Below are 25,281 nucleotides of genomic sequence, written 5' to 3' on the forward strand. Positions count from 1 at the left end.
GGGGAGGAAGGCACGTAGCAGCTGAGAGCCCTCTGGAGTGCTCTCCACCACTGTCTCTCTCAACCTACTCCATACATAAGGATGGTATGAGCAACCCCATCCTTATGCCAAGAGGAGGCTCAAGGAAGGCACGTGATGGCTGAGACACACCCACCCCCCCACCCCCCGCCAGAGCACACTCAGCCACCATATATCTCACCTTCTGCCATAATGCCAAGAGAACAGCCTGGGAATTGGGGAAGGAAGATTGGGGCAGTGGCTGTGTGTCCCACCTTCCTTCCAGCATAAGGATAGGATGAGCAGGCCCGTCCTTATACTGGGAGAACAACCTGAGGATGACTTGGGCCCCGCCCCACCCACTCCTTGTCCTATCCTTTTCCGGGCCCTCCTCACCCAGCATGTTCCTGGCCCCCCTCCTCCTGGCCAAGCCCACAATGTGGCCCCAAGGCAAAAAGGTTTGTCCATGCCTGGTCTATGACTTTTCATCTGAGCAGCCGCATCTGTCTGATAAAGGACTAGTCTTCTCTGATTGGGGACATGTCCTCAAATGCTTGTAACAGAGGCACCGCTTGTGCACATACCTAAAATATTACCCATCACCTCCCAGGTTCACCAATGCACAATTTGATCTGATTCTCATCTTGACACCATGACATGTATCATCACACCCTTTGTTTCAAATCATGATGCCTCTGTAGCTCTGACTCACACTGAAATTTGGTGACATGACACCTTTAGTGTAGGGATGAGTGATAATTGCCTTTCATCTTTCCATTTTCATGCATTTCTTCATATTCAAAAAGGAAGAACTTAGGTTTTTTTAAAAATCAATGTGCAAGAAATAAAAATTAACAGATTCATCACTTCTCAGACTCAAGGAGTTGACACCTGCTAGTATGATAGCTCACGGCTGAGGCCCCATCTATACTGCCATATAATCCAGTTGGAGCCTCCGATGGCCTAGGGGATAAAAGCCTTGTGACTTGAAGGTTGAGTTGCTGACCTGAAGGCTGCCAGGTTCGAATCTCACCCGGGGAGAGTGCAGATGAGCTCCCTCTATCAGCTCCAGCTCCATGTGGGGAAATGAGAGAAGCCTCCCATAAGGATGGTAAAAACATCAAAAACATCCGGGCGTCCCCTGGGCAACGTCCTTGCAGACGGCAAATTCTCTCACTCCAGGTTGCTCCTGACACAAAAAAAATCCAGTTTCTGAATGCAAATTAACTGTATTGAACTGCTAGATTATAAAGAAGGGTAGACTTTAAAAACCCAGTTCAAATCAGTTAATGTGCATTCTGAAGCTGGATTATATGGCAGTGTAGGGTCCAGCCTGAGTGGCCACAAAAATTCTGGATAAGGGATATCGCCAGAAACCATGCAAGGAATTTGCCTTGAAAACAACAGACAGCAAGGGAGCAGCACAAGTTAAAGAGAAAAGGGGAAATGGAACCCAACAACCCTGAAATGGAAATGGTTTGTCCAGTTGGTGGCAGCAGAGAAAAGTAAGTGCCCCTGCCCAACTGGACCCTTACTAAAATGCTGTCTGGTCAAGAATAAACTATTACAAGACTGCAATGGCAACACTGTGGATTAATTGGAGGCTGAGGTTCAGCAGACTAAGTAGAAATATGCAGTAGGCTTTTAAGAAAAACAACATTTAAAAATATATTACTTTCTAGAACAGGGGACTTCTCTAAACTTACGGAGGGGAGCAGTAGGGCATTTTAGACCAGGGAACTGCATCTCATCCTTGAAGTTGGGATTCCCTTCAACCAACATTCAGTCCTTGATCCTGTTCCAATTTCCAAGGCTTGCCTTGGGAAATATAAATGATACTGTACTTTCTTTCCTTGTACAGACTTCTTATTGTCATAATTTATTTTGCATAGCCTATAGTTCCCTCTTTTTTTACCGATTTTGGCATGGGATGGCACTTTGGCACATAAAGTGATCTTTATGTATAAAAAGCTTACACATAAAGTGGCACATAAAGTGATCTTTATGTATAAAAAGCTTACACAAACATTTATATCACGCCATTACATTATATTTGTATTTTTTATCATCTGTACTGCTTTTACTTATTTGCAAGCTGCCTTGAGAGCAATAATAACCTACTGAAACAATATATATATATATATAAAGAAAACTTCCATTCACTAGGTGTGGTATTTTGATAATATTCTATTTGATTAATTGAGATTCTCATTAAAATGTTTTCTTTATTATTCTTGGTCCTGTTTTAGTAGTGCTAAACAGAACCTCAATTTTCAGAACTAGATGCTGGGATACAAATACATTATTGATGGCTATTACTTCATGCCTGGATTATGAACTTTCAATGTCATTTGATTTGACTCAGATTCGATGGGACCACATCTGAATTTGATAGACTTTGGAGTTACCTAGCCACACTTAAATTTCATTTTTATTAATGTAAGAAACACCGGTTGGTCAATAGGTTTGTATGTTTCCGTCTGACTTTGGGTTCCTGGAATTGTAACTGAGCTGCAGGAAAGTCCAAGGCCATACCTTTGAACTGGTCAGACACTGCTGACAAAAATGGTGAATCATACTAAATTTATAATTTCAGGTATGATTCTGAAAACATTAAACATCCAAACGGTTTAATCAGATTACCTTCTTCATTTGAAAAAAGCAGTTCACACATTGGCAAAAGAAGGAAATAAAAGAGACAAAACTCCAAGAATTAGCTCTCTCTTTCACAGCTCCCTCTTCTTAATCAGTTATATTAGAAATAGTCTCTTTTATTTCCATCTCTAGGATCACCCTTATAAGTATTTCCAGTGTCGGACCCATTTAATTTAAAACAGGAACGTCTATATTTTTAAGTCCTCTTTTCAAGTTCAAGGCAATTGAGAGAATGTAAACTGTTCACCGAAGGAACTCTTCTGAACTGACTTTTCATTTCCTTGTGTGTTCATTCATTTTTGTTCAGTTAGCCTCAGCAAGCAAGAGTCCAAAAGTGGCAGGCTAAAACCCGGAACCTCAATCCATGGCTGATACCAAATGAGAGACTCCCTCCTGGGTATATAGAAGACTGGGAGACTTGTAAGGTGCTGAACAGACTGCGCTCTGGCACCACGAAATGCAGAGCCAACCTTAAGAAATGGGGCTACAAAGTGGAGTCCACAACATGCAGGTGTGGAGAAGAGCCACCTATTACAATGCAGCCTGAGCCCTGCCACATGCACAATGGAGGACCTTCTCACACAGGCCCGTAGCCAGGATTTTGGTTTGGGAGGGGCTGGGCTTTTGGTTCGGGGGGGGGGGGGGGGCTGAGTCTGAGTGAGAGAGGATCTACCCTAGCAAACCTTTTGTATCGTTATCCCAATACCCCCATGCATATGGGATATATTGAGCATAGTGATCAGATCATGATATGAATAAACCTAACAATTTAAATAATAAATTTAAGGCCTTCTTGCGGACCTTCCTGAGAATTTCGTTTGTGTTTGTGTTTTAAATACATTACAACTGTGCCCTCGGTTCACTTCTGATATGATAAATAGTTAGTTTAGATTTTGTCCAAGCCAGGCTGCTAAAAGCATGTCAGCAGTAAACAAATGTATGACTGCTGAACATGTCAGGACATTGTTACAGGACATTCATATCTCTAAAAGTATTGAACATTGCTGTGTAAAATACAAGCTCCATCTTGTCTTCCCAAATATTTGTTTACTCATATGGCCACCTACACTTTCTAAATCAGTATAACATCACATACCATCTAGTCACCTCTTACACTGAACCTCTATTTCTGCCAGGTTCTCGGCTTTCAAGGGATCCACTGCCTAAACATGTTGAGTGCTCATAGAGCCTTTCCTATTCAGTGTTGTTTGACTGGCGTGTTCCAAGATAAGCATAAATAGAAGAAGGAAAGAAAAAAATACTTTCCTTGTTTTCTTAATTATAATAATAATAATAATAATAATAATAATAATAATAATAATAATAAAAAAACTTTATTTATACCCCGCCACCATCTCCCCTAACTTGGAAGTTACGTCGAACAATGCTCAGTGGAATCTACTTTCATACAAGTGTCCACATAACTGCATCTCAGCACATGAGGAAGTCTGGACAATGATGTCTTAATTCCGAGAAGCTTGAAAAAAGTACATCACAAATATATTGTTTGTGACAAAGGAAAAGTTGATCAAATGGAGTTACCTCCTCAGGAAACAAAAACATAGTATAGTACCCATGACAAGATTCAAATAATGAGACAAAACATTCACATAGTATATTTTGCAAACTACAAAACAGTTGCCAGGACCAGCTGTATCTGTATTAGCACCAAACACCTAATGAAAAGGAACGTGTGTTTTGGCAGCTCAGTGCAGTTTTAAGTTCAGTGATATGAAATCCGTGATCAAGGTACAATTATACTTATTTCGGTGTAGATGTTGCAACACTTCACCTCTCTGTATCAGACAACCTAACCTATCCACCAAATCTTTTTATGTAAATCTAGTTTCATGCAACATACCAACCATAGTGCCAACACATGGGAATTAAATGAGTTCTCCCAAATGCAGAAATTGACAGATTTGTCCAAAAAGACAAAGAAAAAGAAAGGGAGGGGGGTTGTAAGGAAAAATGATATATTTCCTAAATAGGAAAGAGAATGGCTAGTATAAACTACACATCAATGTTTCATACGGAGAGTAATTTAAAGTATGTGGAACAAAAACAGCAACACACAACAGAATGAACTGGGGTGGGCAGAAGGAAAGGTCAGCATTTGAATGCAATATTGAAAATATCCCCATAAATATATTAACAATAACACTAGTATTTCAATTCCTGGGGAAAAAACCTAATGAAACTAATTTGGTGCTCCCAAGATATTCTGTTTGCATTCAAACACAATTAAAACCACCCGTTACTGTGGTCTCTCTAGTTACACAGCAATTTACTATGGATATCACATTTTCCCATTATACCTTTTTACATGTCAGGAGCAACTTGAGAAACTGCTGTTTGCAAGGATGGCCATCTGCAAGGATGTTGCCCAGGGGACACCTGGATGTTTGATGTTTTATCATCCTGTGGGAGGCTTCTCTCATGGCCCCACATTGGGAGCTGGAGCTGACAGAGGGAGATCACCTGGTCTCCTCGGATTTGAACCACCAACCCGTCGGTCAGTAGTTCTGCTGGCACAAGGGTTTAACCCGTTGTGCCTGTTTATGTTTAGGTACAAAAATACAGGCAAGAAGAATTGGTCTCTTGTTGGTTAAACCTTTAACAAAGCTATATACTATTACATCTAGCTCCGAAACGGGCAACATGGGGCCATCCAAATGTTGTTGGTTTTCAATTCCCAACCTTCTTCAGAATTAGCTGTATTGTGCATAGGCCTGATGGAGGGACAGATTTTCTCCACTCTTGTCCAGAAGACTATTATTGCCTTAATATTTCTTTCTCAACATATTTTAAGTGAAAGAAAGACAGCAATAGCGCTGCAGTATGAGGTAAGGGGGGGAGAAAGAAAGGGGCGCATTTGAACTGAGCATTAAAAGTGTTTCTATTAATTTAAAAATGAATTTTTAAACTGCCAGAGAGATAAAACTCATGCAACAGCCACTCTGTGTAAAATGGACTTTCAAAGATTACTTACTACACAACACATTTTTTTCATGTCAGGAGCAACTTGAGAACCTGCAAGTTGCTTCTGGTGCGAGAGAATTGGCCATCTGCAAGGACGCTGCCCAGGGGGTGGTGGATGTTTGATGTTTTACCATCCTTGTGGGAGGCTTCTATCATGTATCCGTATAAGGATCTGGAGCTGACAGAGGGAGCTCACCCATTCTCCCTGGATTCAAACCACCAACCTGTTGGTCAGCAGTCCTGCCAGCACAAGAGTTTAACCCACTGCGCTACTGGAGGCTCCTACAACACAAATGCATTAAAAAAATAGGGATTTTCAAAAAATGTGTGAAATGCTTGCTTTCAAGGTCTTGGCTATTCCATTTCATATTCCCATGTGTTGCTATTCCTTTCCATCCCAAAACAGTCAGCAACCTGTGTCTCTGAATATATTCAGTCATTGTCATACAATTCCCCCCTCCTTTTCTTCCATTTTGCAGTTGAGGACGACTTGCCATGAGCTGCAATTCATTGTTCAATTTTTCCACTAGTGTCTAAGTGCAGTTGTCTGTTACATCCCTGGGGACATTTTAAAATAGTTTCTCAATGTAAACAGGGAAGTGACCTATCCAGATAGTGAGGCTAGTCTTTCTGTTCTATTTCATAGTCACATTAAGACTCCATTTCTAGCTACTTCATCCAGTCTCACAATTCTCAAACTGTCAACTTTTCTGTATCACTGAGATTTTGGATGGCTATTGATAGTGGTGGGGAGTTTCCTCCTTGCGTGTCCTCTCTACTATTTTGAGGAAATCAAGAAATATTCGGCTATCTTGAGTTGGCTGAGACTTTTTCTCTTGTGGAAGAGAAATGTGATATTGATTTCAGTTTTACCAGCATGGCAAGACTCAAATTACAAACAGAGGGGTAGATGGCACAGAAATCAACAACGACACAAATCCAATGAACACAATAACAGTTCACAATGAAATATCAGCAGAAACCAAAGCTGTGTATAACTCCCTTGAAACGTTAATGCACAATTTGAGGCTTTGGAGTTGAAAAATAGTGGAAAGGAAGCCCCCCAAGAAATATCCCTGGAACAGAGCAGTAGCTTCCACAATTGGTAGTTCTACACCAGAAGTGGGGCCAAAAAGAGGGCCAATTTAGAGGAGAATCATGTATCAATAGGATCATAACCCCCACCCCATGTTCCTCCAACATGTCAATTCAAAGAATCAGAAAAAACTATCAGAGTAAAACCTGCCACAGTAAATTCCCTTCTACTACAGGTAATGTAAGAACAGAATGCTCTCCTTCAATGTTTCATCCTTGCAAAGGCAAGTTAACAGACCTAAGAAAGTAGACGTGTAGTTAGTGAGGTGGTTTCTGCTACCACATAAGAGTTTTTCAGGAGAAAATTTGCAATACTCCAAGCATAGTGTAGATCTGTGGTTCTCAACCTGTGGATCCCCATGTGTTTTGGCCTACAACTCCCAGAAATCCCAGCCAGTTTACTGGCTGTTACAATTTCGGAGAGTTGAAGGCCAAAACATCTGGGGACCCACAGATTGAGAACCACTGGTGTAGATGCATCCATATATGTCCATCTTAGAATGTCTCAAAAATGTCAGGTTGTCTAGCCATGACCACCCAATGGCTTCCCCTTGTTGGCTGCTGAACCTAGCAAATGAATGCAATCAATTTACCAATCCCCAATAAGGCAGTATACATTCCTACTCAAGGATGGATAAAAGCGAAACTATACATTAGCACTTTTCTGCCAGTCATGCAGAAGAACTGGATCACCTTGTCGTTTTATGTTATCTAATAAATATTTCAAAAATGTTATCATGCGTATACATATTTATGTATTTATGCTAGACTATTGCGACTCATCAGGAATATTTTAGTAATGCTTCTCACAACCAGTTCCTGGGAAACATAGACAGAAGGATGCTACTGCTTTCATATCTTGCCTTGACACAGGTGTGTGGTTTGCTACTGTGTGAATTGCGTGTTGAACTAGGTCAAACTTGGATCTGATCCAAAACAGCTCATATAGTCACAGTACCACCCAGTGGATGGGATAAGATACAAGGACCCTAATTAAATTATTTGTATATGCCTAGTTGTAGACTGGAACCAATCTAAGAATTAAGCAAAAACTTGTTATTCCCGTGCCTTTTTCTACAAAACTCTTGTGGTCTCTGATTACACAACTACCTTCCTGAGCAAGAGAAACAGGAAGGTAGCTGAAACTATTAAGATTACTTTAAAGCACAATCCGCAGATGACGGTGGCAGCAGAAAACAAGGATAATACAGCCCATTCTCCTGTTAGTAGGAACAATAACAAATAATCCATTATCCTACCTTACAGCATTATTCACTTGCCAACACACTCATTCAATTTTCACGGATAAGGTTAGCAGTGGCTAATAGCCATGATAATTGTATCAAATATCAAAATATATCATGCCCTTGAATAACAGTTGTTGGGGAACATGGTGGTGGCAATATCAGACACATGGACCCTTTGTAGGTTTTCTACAAGCATCACGTTTGCCACTTCAGAAACAAAATGCCTCATCTCTCTCATATACAACCAACAATATCAAAATCTATGTACCTTAGAGAAGTCAAATAGATCAGTAGTTCCCAACTTTGGTCCTCCAGGTGTTTGTAATTTCAGAGCCCAGAAATCCTAATAGTTCTTCAAGCTGGCTGAGAGTTGAAGTCTCAAACACCTGGAGGGTTGGGAACCACAGAAACTGGGGGACTGTTTAATCATACCTCTCAGCTGCTGTGGATGACAAGAAGTCTGCCTCAGAATACCTGCAAATGCTCCAGGAGAAAGTAAGGAAGCCAAGTCATCATGCCTCAGAGAGAGCAATTAGACTGGAACTTCCCCTTCACATACTTCAGCAATCTTTGTCATATGGGGGTATTTCCAAAGGCAACTAGGAACAAATATTTTCCTTCACAATGAAAATATGACCTAGAAAATTTCACAAGGATGTAAACCTGTCTTCTGTTCTCATCTACTACTAATGTTACCTATGAGAATGAACATCTGATCTGAGCTCAGACTCTACATAAATGTGCATAAATTCATTGTGTTTACTACAAGATAAGTTTCTGCAACTACACTTTTTCCATAGAAAATGATATTTTAAATAACATCTTGTTTCATAGGATTAACCAATACAATAACTAAAGAATAGCAAAGTGTCATTAATTTTTTCCCCCAAGTGACTAACCTCAGAATAATGCATCCACACACAATAAATGCAAATGCATTGCTCATTCTTTGTGGTAAAAAACAGTATGTTAACAGTTCTCCGAGTTCATTTTTCATAGAATTTAAACAATATAAAGATGTATATGCTATTGAATCATCACATTTTGAAGTATGGTATGACTTCCATATCTGAGAGGGACACATGGCTTAGTGTGGATATGTAAAATCACATATAATGGCAAACCATGTCGAAACAAAGGACTTTAGCTCAAGAATAAAGTCGCATCGGAGGACTTAGAAAATGCTGAGATAATTTGTCAGACGTGGGCAATAACTTCCCATATATATGGGGGTTGTAGTGTATATGTAAGTACTCTACTCCAAAAAATGATTTCTAAGTAAATCTTTGCTATTTGCTTTGCACAACAATTAAACTACGTTGGAGTCGCAATTCCATGCATTCTCACTAGAGAATGCCCCATAATTTATTCTTGAACAAACATACATAGATTGTACTGAAGCGTGTATCAGTTTATTAACCTTTCCCTAATCAGATGCCATAGTTCAAATGCTTTTTTAAAATGAATTTTTATTGCAAGCATTTATAATAATGTGGTTTACAATGACAAGACAAAGGTTCAACAAAAGAAAACAAACAAAACAACAACAACAAAAAAACAAAGTGAATACATTCCCCCAGAAAACCGCATTGGCCAATATCAAAAGAAAGGTAGACGAAAGAGAAAAAAAACCAAGAGAAAAATAGACAAAAATACAATAACTTACATAACCAAAACACACATCTGTTAAAATCAACTTCCTTCTATTATATGGTGTTCCTTATATTGTTTCTTTGGTACTACTAATACCATTCTATCTCCTATCCTGGTTCTGTGTCTTTTCTTCATCCTTTATTCTGAGACAGTATTGTTCAAATGCTTTTGACTATCAGAAAAAAAATCTTTTTAGATATTGAAGAGCATGTGACAATTTTACTAAACATTAATGAAATAAACAAGGCCACTCAAATTTCAATTGATGTTGGAGATTACTATATGATATGGAACTATTTCTTTTTTTATTTCATTTTTATTGAGAATAAGATATAATAAAGATAAAGAAAAATAAAAAGAGAAAAAAAGATAATAGATGCTGTCTTTCCTTTTTTTTTAACATGGAACTATTTCTGATTGAGGAGGGAAAATAACCATACAGGAGTCTTCTGTTTTATCATCATCAATCAGGCAGGAATCAGAATTAAAAAGTTTTAAATATATATAACCTACATGCACTTTGTATATTAAGACAGGGAATTTTATAGTCAAAGATTTCCAGGAGGTTATCAAATGTAATAGAAATACACACTTCACAATCACACAGTTTACATAGCAAGGATAACATTAATATGAGGTCCAGATATGATCTAATGGCTATGAAAGATGTGACCTTCAATAAACTGCAGCACTGAAGGCCTTATTATCATTCACAACCAATGTTGACTCATGATGACGTGATCCAACAATATCTAGAGGAACATAACTAGTCTTTGGCCTGTATAGAGATCTCAAACTAAGGATTTGTTCATCCTTAATTTGAGCAGGAAATGGGAGAGTAGGTTTTATGCAAACAATATCACAGAAAGGGACTACTCACAAGATCCATTATTAAAAATGTGTACAGAGCCCAGATGTCCAAGGTTCACTATTGACTCACAGGAAGGAAGGGCAATAGTGTAGTACGGTGAAACTACATGGAATGCACCTGGGCTCCTCTTTGCCAAGAAGGGTACCTGACACACCTTATTTTTATATACAGTCTTGGAATTTGTCTCCCAGCCACTGACGGGCATTAAATCTATGATTGCCATTAGCAGGCCTCAGACTGAGAAAGTATAAAGGGCAGCAGACCCGGAGGTGTGTTTCATTAAACACTTCAGAAACCGGTTTTGCCGGCACGTCAGATTCCCTGCACGTCTTGTCTTTGGTATTAAGAAGAGTCTTGATGAAACCAGGACTTGTAAGATAGCCAGAGGATTTCTAGGTCACTTAGGAAACTATGTGCTTTAATGGGCTACATCTCATGATGGAAACGAGTGTCCTTTTCCATTGAGATAGGAAACCACTCTAACGATGCACCCCAAAGATAGTGGGATAGTGAGGCAAGAATTTCTAGGACAGAAAGGTCAGGATGCTCATTTGTTCAGGAGCCAACCAGAAATGATCCCAGAAGTACTCTGTTACTGACCACTGTTCATCTAACAAATCAGACAGCTAATCATAAAATATATTGCATATACGTGTTGCAATTTTAAAAACACAGGTTGAGCATCCCTTATCTGGAATTCTGAAATACTCCAAAACATGATGTTGTCCATATGGCTGGTTAAGATAATGTCACCTTTGCTTTCCGATGGTTCAGTGTACACAAACTGATTCATTCACAAAATGATTAAAATATTGTGTCTAAAATTACCTCCAGACTATGTATATAAGGTGTATATTCCGTTTTTAGACTTGGGCCCCATCTCCAAAATCTCATTATGCACATATGTGCAAATACAAATATTCCAAAATTTTAAATAATCTGCAATCCAAAATATCTGCTCAATTATGAGACCCCTACATTTGTCACCAGCCTGGACGCTACATAAATATATATAAATATAACGGCAGGTTACGCTATCCAAATTTAAAACATTTTGTGACTCCCCAAAGATATTCAACAAGTCCCAACCCTTTTAGGCTTCGAAAGAGCCCTAAAAACATGGCTATGTGCCCAGGCTTTCAAGGAATAAATTACAAAGACAACAGAGACTGACTTATGGATATAGCATGAGGTTTTTTGGACGACCGGATCTGATCATATGTTTTTAAATTTATACATTGTAATTTTATATTGTATTTAATCATCTTAATTGATTTTATGTATTGTTCGATATCGAGTTTGTGTAAGCATCGGATTATTGCCATTGTTGTAAGCTGCCCTGAGTCCCTTCGGGTGAGAAGGGTGGGATATAAATGCTAGAAATAAATAATAAATTATGTAGAGCAAAGTTTCAATTGTGGATCACAAACCCTTTTTTTTTTCGTGTCAGGAGTGACTTGAGAAACTGCAAGTCACTTCTGGTGTGAGAGAATTGGCCACCTTCAAAGACATTACCTAGGGGGACAGCTGGATGTTTCAAGTTTTACCATCCTTGTAGGAGACTTCTCTCATGGCCCCACATGGGGAGCTGGAACTGAAAGAGGGAGCTCACCCACTCTTCCTGGATTCAAACCGCCGACCTATTGGTCAACAGTCCTGCTGGCACAAGGATTTAACCCATTGCGCCACCTGAGGCTTCGCGAACCCATATGAGGTCCAGTAATTGAATATGGGTTTGTGAAAAAATGTGTACCTTCCCACCTAACTGTTTTAGGCATTTACACAAGACTGTTAACAAGAAGGTTCAGCAAATGCTTCAACTGTGCTTCATAAAAAAGGAAAACAAGCCTGCCCTTTTTAAACAAGCATTGCTTGGCGGTTATCTTTTCAGTTTCAGAAATACTTCCCTTCAAATTCTGATTCTAAAAAACTAAGTTGGCTTCATAAACCATATTCAATTGAAATAAAATAAAAAATCAGTCATTTGCCATTAAACCTTCAAGAAGAATTTACGTGCAACCTGTGCAAGGAGGGAAGGGTTAAAACCACCTATTTGTTTGGGACCTTTTAAGTTGGAAGTTCAGATCCTCAAAATACCCAATTGGGGTTTCCCAATTTAGAAGAAAAAGGAGAGCTAGCAGAGTATATTCTGCCACTTGAGACTGTAAAGCAAATATGTCAGTAAGGCATGAAAAACGTTGGAAGATGCTTTATGTTCTGCAGTATCCAATATTCAGCCAAGATTTAATTCCTTATGTAAAAAAAACCCAGCACATCCATCTCAGTATACAAATTTGCTTTCATCTTTAATAAATGGTAAAATTATATGTATATCAAGGTATTGTTTTAAAATAAATTTATGCTGTTTTATTAGTAAATTTTTGATTTGTATATCTACTTTATATACCTATATTTAGTTTTAGTTTAGGCGATCCCTCGTTATCCAAGTATAATGGCCTTCCAAGTGCAGCGTCTTGGCGGTGGATACGTAGGTGACTGTGGAGCCCTATTCTTGACCCACATGTTCTTCCACAGTGAGGACATCAGTTTCCAGGTGAAAAGCAGTCCTGGTCAGGGTTGGCTTGATGTGTCTTCCTCTTGGCATGTTTCTCCTTTTAGCCCTCCATTCATGCCTCTTCAAATTCCACAGCACTGCTGGTCACAGCTGACCTCCAGCTAGAGTGCTCAAGGGCCAGAGCTTCTCAGTTCTCGGTGTCTATGCCACCGTTTTTAAGGTTAGCTTTAAGACCATCTTTAAATCTCCTTTCCTGTCCATCAACATTACGTTTCTCGTTCTTGAATTGGGAGTAGAGGAACTGCTTTGGGAGATGGTGACTTGGCATTCGGACAAGGTGGCCAGTCCAGCAGAGCTGATGGCAAAGGAGTATCACTTCAATGCTGGGTGGTCTTTGCTTTTTCCAGCACGCTGACATTTTTCCACCTGTCTTCCCATGAGATTTGCAGGATTTTTTTGAGGCAACGCTGATGGAAACGCTCCAGGAGCTGAGTGTGACATCTGCAGATAGTCCATGTTTTGCAGGCGTATAACAGGGTTGAGAGGACAATAGCTTTATAGATAAGCACATTGGTATCCCTACGGATGTCCCAATCCTCAAACACTCTTTCATTTGTAAAAATGCTGCACTCACAGAGCTCAGGCGGTGTTGTATTTCAGTGCCAATGTTGACTTTTGTGGAGAGGTGGCTACCAAGGTAGCAGAAATGGCCAACATTTTCTAATGTTACACCATTAAGCTGTTTTTCTGGCATTGCAGAGGGATTGGCTGATGCCTGTTGGAAAAGCACTTTGGTTTTCTTGACATTCAAAGAGAGGCTTGTATACTTCTGCAAAGGTGTTTAGTGGTGTGTAGGTCTTCTTCTGAATGCGCACAGACTACATTATCATCAGCATACTGGAGTTCTATAACAGATGTTGTTGTGACCTTGGTTTTGGTTTAGTCTGCTGAGGTTAAATAGCTTGCCATTTGTCCGACAGATGATTTCCACTCCAGTGGGAAGCTTCCCATCAACAAGATGAAGTATCATAGCAATGAAGATGGAAAATAAGGTTGGGGCAATAACACATCACTGTTTGACACCTGATTCCACTTTAAATGGGTCACTTTGGAAGCCACTGCTGTCCAAGTATATACCTATATACCTGGGTAAACAATTCTTGAGCAAGAAGGGGTTGCTCAAGAATTGGGTGGGGGGAATAAAATGCCCTGCTCTAGATCTACCCCATATGAATATCATGGCTAAATCATGTGAGTTAATTTATAGGTCTCCACAATTACATATTCTTAATACTTCGCTCTGCAAGTGCAATTTCACAACTGTACATAATAGCATCCACAGGGATATTTTCCCTTTTTTGCCCCTGAACCTTACACAGGCCATTAGCAGTTATCACAGAAGAGGTCACAGATAATGTTTACTTTTCCAGACTGGTTTCTTTCCACTCACCTCTTTCAAAACACAGAGAATGAATTCCAGGTTGCCTTTTATTGCAGTGAAGCAGACAAAAAGGAAAACCCACCTGGTGTTTTACCTGCTTTAGAGTGTGGATGTGTGTACTTACCTGCGTGTGTGCACATGCATTTAAACAACCTTGGCTCTTATTTCCAATCCAGCAGCTTTCGCCCATTCAAGCATTCACCATAAACACCAAGCTAATGTTTACCAAATCCCTGCCAGAACTGGATGGAACCAACTTCATAGAAGAAAGGCGTTTGAAGCAAGCTTTCCATAGATCTTTTGTTTGGCCTCTGGTGCTGAACCACAGAGCTGGGACTCCCACATCTGTTTACATGTTTCTTTTGTAAAGCACACAAAAAACATGTCTTTTTGCCAGTCACTACAGGATTCTACAGAAAACAAAAGTATCCTCTTATCTTCTGTTTGCCAACTGCCTGCTTAGTTATGGCAGGTAGGAAAGATTTCCAACAGTTCTGAAGATATGTTTGCAATGACTGGGGAAGAAAACCCAATTCGGGCCTTTTCATGACACTTTCCTTTAAAAATAAGGGGTCAAGGCCTTAAAATAACTCTGACCTGTGGATTGTAGTGACAGGAACTCACTTAAAAAGGCTCTGAATGTGTGCACTAAGGATGAATATAACACAAGGCAATTTATCAAGAAAGAAACTGTGTTGGGAAGGGGGGGAGGTCATGGATGCAGACACATAACTGGAACTATATAATTATAAAAAGTTAAAGGTTTCCCCTGACGTTAAGTCCAGTCATTTCTGACTCTGGGGTGTGGTGCTCATCTCCATTTCTAAGCCGAAGAGCCGGTGTTGTCCGTAGACACCTCCAAGGTCATGTGGCTGGCATGACTGCATGGAGCACCTTCCCGCCAGAGCGGTACCTATTGATCTACTCACATTGGCATGTTTTCGAACTGCTAGGTTGGCAGAAGCTGGAGCAATAGCGGGCGCTCACTCCGCTCCCGGGATTTGAACCTGGGACCTTTCGGTCTGCAAGTTCAGCAGCTCAGTGCTTTAACACACTTCGCCACCGGGGCTCCGGAATATAACTATATTTGTATAATATTCTTTCAAGACAGGGTAGCCAGATGCAATAAAAGACAGGGCTTTTGCATCTTTCCTAGCTGTGTTGGAGAGAAAGCCTCAGAGGGTGTATCCTACATGACAAATTACACCTGCTGAAATTCCCTTTTCTACGTAACTATTGCAGTGGTTCTCAACCTGTGGGTCCCCAGATGTTTTGGCCTTCAACTCTCAGAAATCCTAACAGCTGGTAAATTGTCTGGGATTTCTGGGAGTTCTAGGCCAAAACACCTGTGGACCCACAGGTTGAGAACCACTGATCTGTAAGACTGGAAAGTCATCTTGACAGTGAACATTAAATAGAGTAGTGCCTTCGATATCTGCTGGGATTTATTTCCTGGGGCCCTCATGGATACCCTCAATACTCAAATATCATTCTATACAATCATGTAGTAAAATGGGGTCCCTTATATAAAATGGCAAAATTAAGATCAGTTTTTGTAATTTTATGGAATATTTTTGAGCTGTGGATAGCTGAATCAATTGATACAGAATCCTTTGATATGGAGGCAGACTGTATTCCCAAAGGTACTGCATTATAACTGGCTCCAAATGGTTTTAGGTTGCACTCCTATTCACACAAGAGGACAAAACCCCAATTGAATCTTATGGATTTATTTTTACACTAAAGTCCTCCATCTGTCTAGATGGGAGCAGGTTCAAAGGAACCGAACAGGGCACTCTTCTGAGTACATAACCCTGCACTGATAACTGTGTATGTTTAGCCTTTTCTCTAGGTCCCGTAACTCAATCCCTTCTGATTGTTACTGACACAAATCTTTCAAGGCACAAACTTTAAAGAAAACAGCAATACGTGTTTCGCTTTAGGCTTTTTCAGGGTGCTATTGAAATATTTATAAAAATCCTAGTTCTTTGATGATTTCATCCCGTTTAACTTTCCATGTTCACACGCTCGCAGCAGCAGGCAGGCCTTTGCAAGGGTTATTTAGAGTTCCAAACAAATATTTGAACTGGAATTCAAACCAAATATTTCTCCTGATCCTTCAAAGGGACTGGGGCACCATGGGAGGGTGAGATATGCTGGTGACAGATTTAGGCTTAGTTATGCTCATTCAGAGGGGCGATACCTTTTGCAGTTAACAAGTCCTTTGAAACAAGATACTTTTACCATCTGGCTGTGTTCACCGGCATGAGAGTTTCAACACCGTTAAACCCCTGAAAACACTGCTGTGCTACAGGGACTAAACGCCACTTAGGGAATTTTTAGAATCCTTTCCATGTCACCTTTAAGTGTCACCCACATTGCTACATCCCCTGAGCCCTTCCTGACCTGCTGAGATTCACTGAGCAGATTAGCAACCCACCCAGGATTATGCCCTGCTGAGATTACGTGATTGCTGGAAAGTTACTCAACATACCAGTTCAGTTTACTCATCTGTTGCATGCAACTGTTGTTTCCTTTTGGTTAGTCCTAGTGTCTTGCACCTAAATCCTTCACATCAGAGGATACCTCCAACCTCTTATTCTACATAGCTTCTATTTTCAGCAGTCAGTCAAAAATCTGCAGATTTCCATCTCTCTACTACTTCGGAAGCAGCAAAAAAAGATTAGATCTAATTTTGCCCCGAGAATGGCATGTAACCTTTCCAGGACATAGCTAGCGTGATAATATATATTGGCAGGGAACAACATAAACTCCCTAGCCTCCTATCCCCACCTCACTCAGTGAAGACAGACATGTAACTATTTTCTTTCGCCAGAGCACTAACTCAAACCAACAGCAGAGTGAAAATCCAGACCTTTTTCATGCCTCACTGACACTGAAGAGATCATTCTGTAGAAACGATCATTAACATTCCTGTAAATTTCTGAAACGACACATGTCTAGAAACATTAGATTCGGCATTATGTCTTTTTCCTCCTGCTGGCTTCACTGTGAGATCTTTCTTTCCAGGACCATTTTGAGTAAATGTGCATTTCCCCTTTCCATTATCTTTAGCCAGCACCTAATCCAAAGAGCGAATTAGTAAAATGACCAGTGCTTCCAATTTAAACTCTTCACATGCCAGGGCTTCAATGTTTGGAATTACATTTCCTCTCTTCTCTGTAGAAATAGCTTCAAGCGGAAGGCTTTCACTGTTTAAGTACTATGTAAATTAGACCGCTATCTGTGATAAATATTTAGCAGGAACCCCATTCATATAGTACTTGGCACACACCACTAATGATCACATATAATCTAGATTGACATAAAGAAGTGTGTATGTGTGGAGCAATAAATCTATTTAATATATTGTTGCATAATGCAAAGAGCATACATTTTAATCACATAAAAACACTCTTTGAAATATTTCATGGAATCAAAATTCAAAGAAGTTTCAAATCCAATTGGTTCTACATTAAAATGCATAGCCAACCACAACCATATCAGCTCATAAAATTCAGAGTATTGTGTATCCCAAGAAGAGTGACAAGAGTGATATCAGAAAAGCTGTCTGTAGAACAAACAATTCCAGAAATTTGAACAACAGCCATTCTTAATTCTCCTAAATTCTTTATACAGTGATTTTGTAAGAATCACCCCTATATTTCAACTGTATTATAGCAAGGATACGTTCATAAGCAAAGATGATATCCAGGCACTGAGATCTTGGGGTACTCAGATAAGAGTAAATACAGCACAAGACACAGAAAGCTGGCAAAAATTAGCCTCATCTTGCAAATAATTTTCAACCACATGGGCCACTATTTCCAATATTCCCAGTTCACCAACATCAACAGCAAGTACAAGAACAAGAAAGTGATGGGCCTCTCTGATTAAAATATATTTCAGAGATGGAGTTAATTTTGGCTGGGTTTTTCTGTTCTTTCTACTGTGAGCCCCAGGATTGAAATGCCTGGTGACCCAATGGATTTCATGGCTTGAACCTTTATTTCCTAAATCATAGCCTAACAATCTAAACCACAGTGGTTCTCTATTCCCCTATTCTTCTACAGCCCACCACACATCTAGACATTAATTAAATATATATCAATGGGTTTTTCTTTTTTATGACAGCAATATTTAAATTGAAATAAATTTTGAAAAAAATCCTAAAGCTTGCTTCTTTTTAGTGAAAAATTAAGATATACTGTAAAGCAGGAAAGGATTTACATATCTAAAATGCAGACTGGATGCAAACTTTTGATCCCTCTCTGGTGGACATCAGCAGAAACCATGGATTTTATTTTTGTGAAACAGAAAACTGAGAGGAATTTTCATTTTTAAATACAATGTAGAAATGGTTCTTATTCCACAGTGAGTATCAGGCATTCAAATGTGTGCCTTGTCTCAGTTGACACATCTGTGTCTATATAGGCATTTCTGTTTATTTTGCCCTAAGCCTGTAGCACATGATGGCCTTATTCTGTGAACAGTAGAACTACGACTATTTGTGTTTTTAGGAAGAATATATTTTGGCACTAAAAGCAAAGGTAAAGATTTTCCCCTGACATTAAGCCTGGTCATGTCCAACTCTGGGGGTTGGTGCTCATCTCCTTCTAAGCCGAAGAGCCAGTGTTGTCTGTAGACGCCTCCAAGGCCATGTGGCTGGCATGACTGCATGGAGCACTGTTACCTTCCCGCCGGAGTGGTACTTACTGATCTACTCACATTTGCATGTTTTCAAACTGCTAGGTTGGTAGAAACTGGGGCTTACAGCGGGAGCTCACCCCGCTCCCTAGATTTGAACCGTCAGCCTTTCAGTCAGCAAGTTCAGCAGCCACTAGCCACTAGTTAGCCATAAATCCATATCAGAATGCAGATATGCAAATAAGTACTTCCATGGAGAACAAAAACATGCAAATATATTAAAACTGAACCTGCAATTGAATTTTAATATGCATTATGAACATTAAAGGAGCTTTTATGTAAATGCATCTAGAAGATTTTAAAAAGCGATCCGATGTGTTATTATCCAATACCACCATTCTCTAACAATCTATGTCCAGTCATTGCCTGCACATCTTTATCTTCATCTTTATAAACAGCTATGGAGTTTATCATTCAAGGAGCCTAGCAGTTTGAGTTGTTGAGTGTGGCCCCGAGAAGTCCTACCTAAGATGAGTAAATTCATTTATTTGGACTAGGTGAGGTTATATCCAAGTCCACCAGCTTAACCTGTTTGTAATTTAGTTATTATTCAGTTTAATACATCCCCAAAGCATATCTGTCAGAGGGGGAATTAAACTTGTCTCACAATCAAGATGATCCATTTTGTGACTAAATGATGTGGCTTTCAAATTACCAGGTATGCACGATGGCTCCCTAATTAAAAACAGACACAGCGGACTTCAGTTTCACACCTTGCAGGAATATCTATTCCCATGAGTGAAGGTAACAAGCAGTGCCATTGCTAATTCTTCATATTATATGATGAACTATGCAAAGCGACGTCCTGTATGTGGCTCATGGATGTTTCTATGCAAAGCAGTCCCGTTGAGTAGTGGATGCATGCTCACGCTTGCAGATGCAGGCAGCTAATGTTCTGGGTGTGACTGTTGATTCTATGAGGCTAGTCTGTTAGGCGCTTTTAGTGGCACAGCTGGTATTTGTGAGGGCAGCTAGATGCAAAAGCCAAATGAGCTCATCAGGAGTCACACCAAAAAGACTCTCTGTGAAGAAAGGATTCCCAGAGTGGTTTTGCAGCAGAGGCCCATGCTCATCTGCCGAGGACCACAAACAAGAATAAAGGAAGGAAAGGATTCAATTCATAAATGTACAGCTGGGCAAGAAAGAGAACACACTGTGGGAACAGTGCCATACTAAGGTCCTCACAATCTGAACTCCCTACCAAGTATTGCTTTATCCTGTTGTCCACTGCAGGCACTCCAGGAATTTTCTCCAATTACAGACATTACTGTCAATCTAGTTTACAATCTTATCTCTTTCTTCTCTGAACATTCCCAAACTAAGTATATACTATACAGTTTGTGCAGCTCAGTAATTGGTGCCCTGTATAAATACTGGCCCAGTTTGCCAAGAGCAATAAGCCAGGATTCCAGGCCTTTTCATACAACACAATTATAACACTATAGTTTCACTTTATTTGCCATGGCTGCATGCTATGCCTCCTGGAGTTTGTAGTTCGAGAAGGCACTAGGTTTCTCGAAGGGAATTTTAAATACTCCACCTCACACTGAAATTCTTAGGGTTGTGCAGGATACTGTCATTACTGTTAAAGTGGAATGAAATAATTATATAATGTGAAAGAAGCCCAGGAGAAGATTCCCGTTTATCATAAAACACTGCTCTTCCCTATGAATGCTAAGTCCTAAACAAAATTAGGACTTGTATGTCCAGCAGATAACTGGAACCAAGGTTCTTGACTTAATACTCCAAAACAAGCATGGTGCGCACACATTTAGATCAGGACTTCTTAAACTTTTCCACTTGTGACCATTTTCAGCCTGAGAAATTTTACATGATCGTCATTATATAGGTATGAAAATTAAACATTTAGTGTTTACAAATCAGCATTTGCAAGGCTTGCTAAACAGGCTGATTTTTCTTTTTATGAATTACAGCTGAAGCATCTTCTGCAGAGTCCACTGTAAACGCTGCAAATATCTTTAAAAAAACAGCCACTTGGTTACTGTTACCAATTTTTTTAGAAGCCCAGCATTGTGCCAAGAGGACCCTATTTGGAAGCAGTGATTTAGATCCTATTTTGTAATTCTGACTTGTTAAGAGGCCCAAGAAGCTGATCCAGATAATATGTTAAACAAATAATTCTTGGCTTTTTTAATGGTCACACTAGTGAAAAGAAGCAAGTGAGGGTGAATAGGTGGCAGACATTGTTCACACATGGATTGTTTACAATGAATTGTCATTCTTTGTGAAAGTAGGCACACAAGAATGGTTTCAGAATTGTTTGTTAAGTGTAAGGCAAGGATTCTTTTTCCATCTTATATTCATGGCTACAGCTGTCTTCCGCTCGTCCAAGATGAATGAGGTTCCAGAATAGTTCACTGCCTTCGCCAATAAATGCTAACCTAGTCTATACCATTTTCACTGTGTGCATTTCTCATTCTTTGCACTGACTCCACCAAGTAAGGGGGGTTTTAAAAGAAAGCAACATGGTTAAAAATAGAACTACCGTACTCCTTTTTGTTCCAACATACCATGGCATAAGTATGGATGACGCAGTATTACTCCAAATGAGGTGGGAAAGAAAGGGGCCCCAAGCGCCAGCAAACATTCCTGCATTTGAAATTTCAAAAAATGCACTGCCTAAGGTAGTTTCCACATAGTTTTCCTCCCCTTCTGATTTGAGGCTACTCAGCACTTATGAGCAAGGGAGAAAAAGAGAGCTGGGAGGGAGGAAAGCAAATGAATAGTAAAATCCAGTGAATAGGAGCAACAAGTTTGAAATTAGAGGGCACCAAGGGTCAAATATCATTCTTGCAGCTGCAGCAGGAAGCACTGCCATCCTGTCTGGAATTCCGGTGCCAGCTCCCTTGCACGCACACATACACACACTCCAGAACATATACACACAGACCGCCGTGGCAAGCTGGAGTTCTCGTTTTTTGCTAAGTTAACTTCACCAAAGCCAGACCATGCTTGATGAATTTGGCACAGAGAGCTTGTCCTGTGCTTGCGTATGTATTCTTACACACCCAACAACTCAAGAAGAAAAAGCTGCAGTATTTGTACCAAAAGGCCAGCAGTATAACACTATTCTGAACTTGCAGCTTAGGAAGAGGAAAGGAAAAGAAACGAAAAAGGGGAATCTGTCACACACATTAGCAGAGAAAATGTGTCAAACACATTTAACAAAGTTAACCTAGAGTATTTCTTCTTCATGTGTCAGCAGCAGAAGGAAGAGCCTTTTGGAAAAACACACATCTTGGCTATTAATAAGCTGCACTGTTGTGGTGGATTGTGGTTTTGGATATGGAGATTTAGTTTACTGCCAGGTTCGCATGGTAGCCTAAGGCAAGTCCTTTACAGCAATCATTTCATTTCATTGAAGTAACACTTCAAGTCATGTATATCCTTTCCACAGGGTTATTGCAAAAATAAACAGAAGAGATAATAAAACACTGTATTCACTGAGGAAAAAGGTTACATGGTCACAATCAAATCATATCATACTCATTACATTAGAACTCCTTGTAGGAAGAAAGAAAAAGAAAATCCTTTGCAGATTTTCAGAGCAATTGAACATCTAATGCTTTCAATAACGACTTCATCAATCCACATTTCAAATTGCTTCTTAAACAAATACTTAACTTCAAACTTATTCGAACCCCCCCCCCTCCTCTATTTGTTGCCTGCTTTGATGCCTCTTTCGTCCTTCTCTCTAGAAATAAATTCCTTCAGGCACTGCTTTGTTTTACTCATCCATTCTATCACTTTTGGCTAGGAAAGGGAACTCTAGGAAGGCAACCATCCTTCATGCAGTTGCTGCCACCAATGCTGCCTCATTCTGCTCTACTTGTGGAACTGTGGGTTGCAGGGGAGAGCTCTACCTGTACACCCTTTGCAGTTATTAGTCAGTTCAATCTACCTTGGGTATAGAGTTGAGGGAGCTGAGAGAGAAAACCTGAAACCTGGCAGGTCCCCAAAGTGATCCCTTCAAAGGGACAAGCTAACTTTTCAGTGGAGACTGAAGGGGGAAGTGCCAAAGGTTGGGCTGACCCTTTGAAGGAATCACTTTGGGGAAATGCAAAGTCCTGTCATGTTGCTTGAAGGAAGAAGGAGGCCTGCATTAAGATAATTTGCACTTTACCATTACAGCTTTAGCATCAGTATATGTAGAGGCAGTCTACCATAGGAAGGATATATTCTGAAAAGAACACAGCAGCCATTATAATTGTACTGGGTAGAAGGAGATATGAAAAGGGAAGGTAAGTACACTTTAATCAGAAGAACAGAAACGGGGGGGGGGGGGGGGGGGGATGATCTCTAACCTGTTTCCCAAACGCAAACAACCTGGACAATCTTGGCAACAGAACCTCTGGGTTGAAGATACTGTTGTCAGTGAATAGAAAGACAGCTGCCTTTCAGGACTTGGTCATGGATGCGCATGCTGGCCAGACATGCATCACAGAGACCTGACTGGATGGTGCTGGGTGGCAATGAACCGAATTCACCAATTGACTAGAACTATTTTGGCCATAAAGTCATAGTGATCGAACAAAGGCTAAAGCTTATCTGAGTACCTATTCTGGGGCAATGCAGGCAGCAAAGGCAATTTTATTTCTCTGTCTATTGCAAGGAGCGAACCAGCACATCTTCAGGAGTCTTTTACACACAAGCCCAAGAAAGAAAATTCAAGACCACACAACTGATTGCCTTGAACACTTGCTAACACTTTGCAGATAAAATCACTCAAATCACTGCTTGGATTTGGAAGATATAATTGATACAGATCCAGAAGTTGCAACTTTGGTCCCCGCTTGCATCGTGACAATGAATACTTTTCAATTTGTTCAACCTGAGGATGTAGACAGGATTCTTGGAGAGCTGAGATCCACTATGTACAGGTTAGATCCTTGCATCTCCTGGCTTATTTAAAAAACTAGGAGGAGTTGACTAAGTGGATAAAGGGAGTTGTTAATACCTCTCTAAAACTCTCTTCCATCATAAGTCAAGGAAGCTGTTTTGGTCCTAAGCTTGTCTTCAGTAACATCCTGGATGAGAGCAAACATATTGAAAGTTAATCCAGACAAGATGGAGGTGCTCCTGGTTGGTTGAAAGGCAAATTAGGGGGGAAGGGATTCAGCCTGTTAAACGTGCTGTAAACACACAGGTTGGATTCAACTCTGAGCCTGGAAGTGGCCAAGAATGCATTTGTACAGTAAAAGCTTGTGTGTCAGCTATGCCTATTCTTTGAGACATCATATCTGATGACACACACTTTAGTTATATTCTCTCAGTTGGGTTACTGTAATTTGTTCTACATTGGGCCAACCTCGAGGAGTGTTCAGAAGCATCAACTGATCCAAAGAGCTGCAGCCAGATTGCTAACTAATGGAGCTCACAACTCCCTTGCTGCAACAGTTCCATTGTCTGCCAGTCCGTTTCGGAACACAGTTTGAAGTGATTACTATAAAGCCCTATACAGTCAAGTAATTTGAGGACTGCATTTTCCTTACAAATCAGCCCATGCTTTGAGATGTGCTGAGGATGCCCTTCTCTTTGTACCATCACCTTCACAAGTACATCTGGTAGGAACACAGGAGAAGGCCTTTTCAGTGGCTGCCCAAGGGCTCCGGAAACTCTCTTCGAGGCATGAAACCAGAGAAGTTAGACTGGCACCCTCTCTACTTTCGCTTCTGTTTAGGCAGGCATTTAATGATTGACTATATAAGGCCCATCCCACTAAATAATGTGCCGGATCTTGCTAATTGTTGTGCTGAAGTATGTGTGGGTGTCTTAATGATATATGTGTTAATCTGGTTTTAATTTTTTGATTGTTTAATCTGGTTTTAATTTTGGTATCTTGTGGATTTTAATGCTACTTATTGTAAGCCACTCTGAATACCAAACTTGGGGAAAAGACAGAAATAGAAATAAATACAATAGCAACAACAACAGAACTTTAGATGAAGGATGCAGTATATAATATTACTTTGTTTCCTTGTAAATGAAGATGGTGAAAGCTATAATAGTATGTTTACATGAAGGGGCGAGAATGTGTTTTCTCACAAACACTGTGTTTTACAAATGCTTCAAAAAGCACTAAAATTTAATTATCATG

The 25,281-nt window shown here is 40.0% G+C and overlaps 1 protein-coding gene across 1 annotated transcript in view; it reads right to left on the bottom strand.

Annotated features, from left to right (window-relative positions):
* plekhg3 (pleckstrin homology and RhoGEF domain containing G3) overlaps nucleotides 1–8,416 on the bottom strand; it is a 41,432-nt gene extending 33,016 nt beyond the window's left edge. The window contains exon 1 of the mRNA XM_062967217.1: nucleotides 8,245–8,416. The gene's annotated coding sequence lies outside the window, so the exon portion shown is untranslated. The remainder of the gene's footprint in view (nucleotides 1–8,244) is intronic.
* Nucleotides 8,417–25,281: the final 16,865 nt, after the last annotated feature.

The sequence above is a fragment of the Anolis carolinensis genome, chromosome 1 (assembly GCF_035594765.1).
Source record: "Anolis carolinensis isolate JA03-04 chromosome 1, rAnoCar3.1.pri, whole genome shotgun sequence".
Classification (NCBI taxonomy): domain Eukaryota; kingdom Metazoa; phylum Chordata; class Lepidosauria; order Squamata; family Dactyloidae; genus Anolis; species Anolis carolinensis.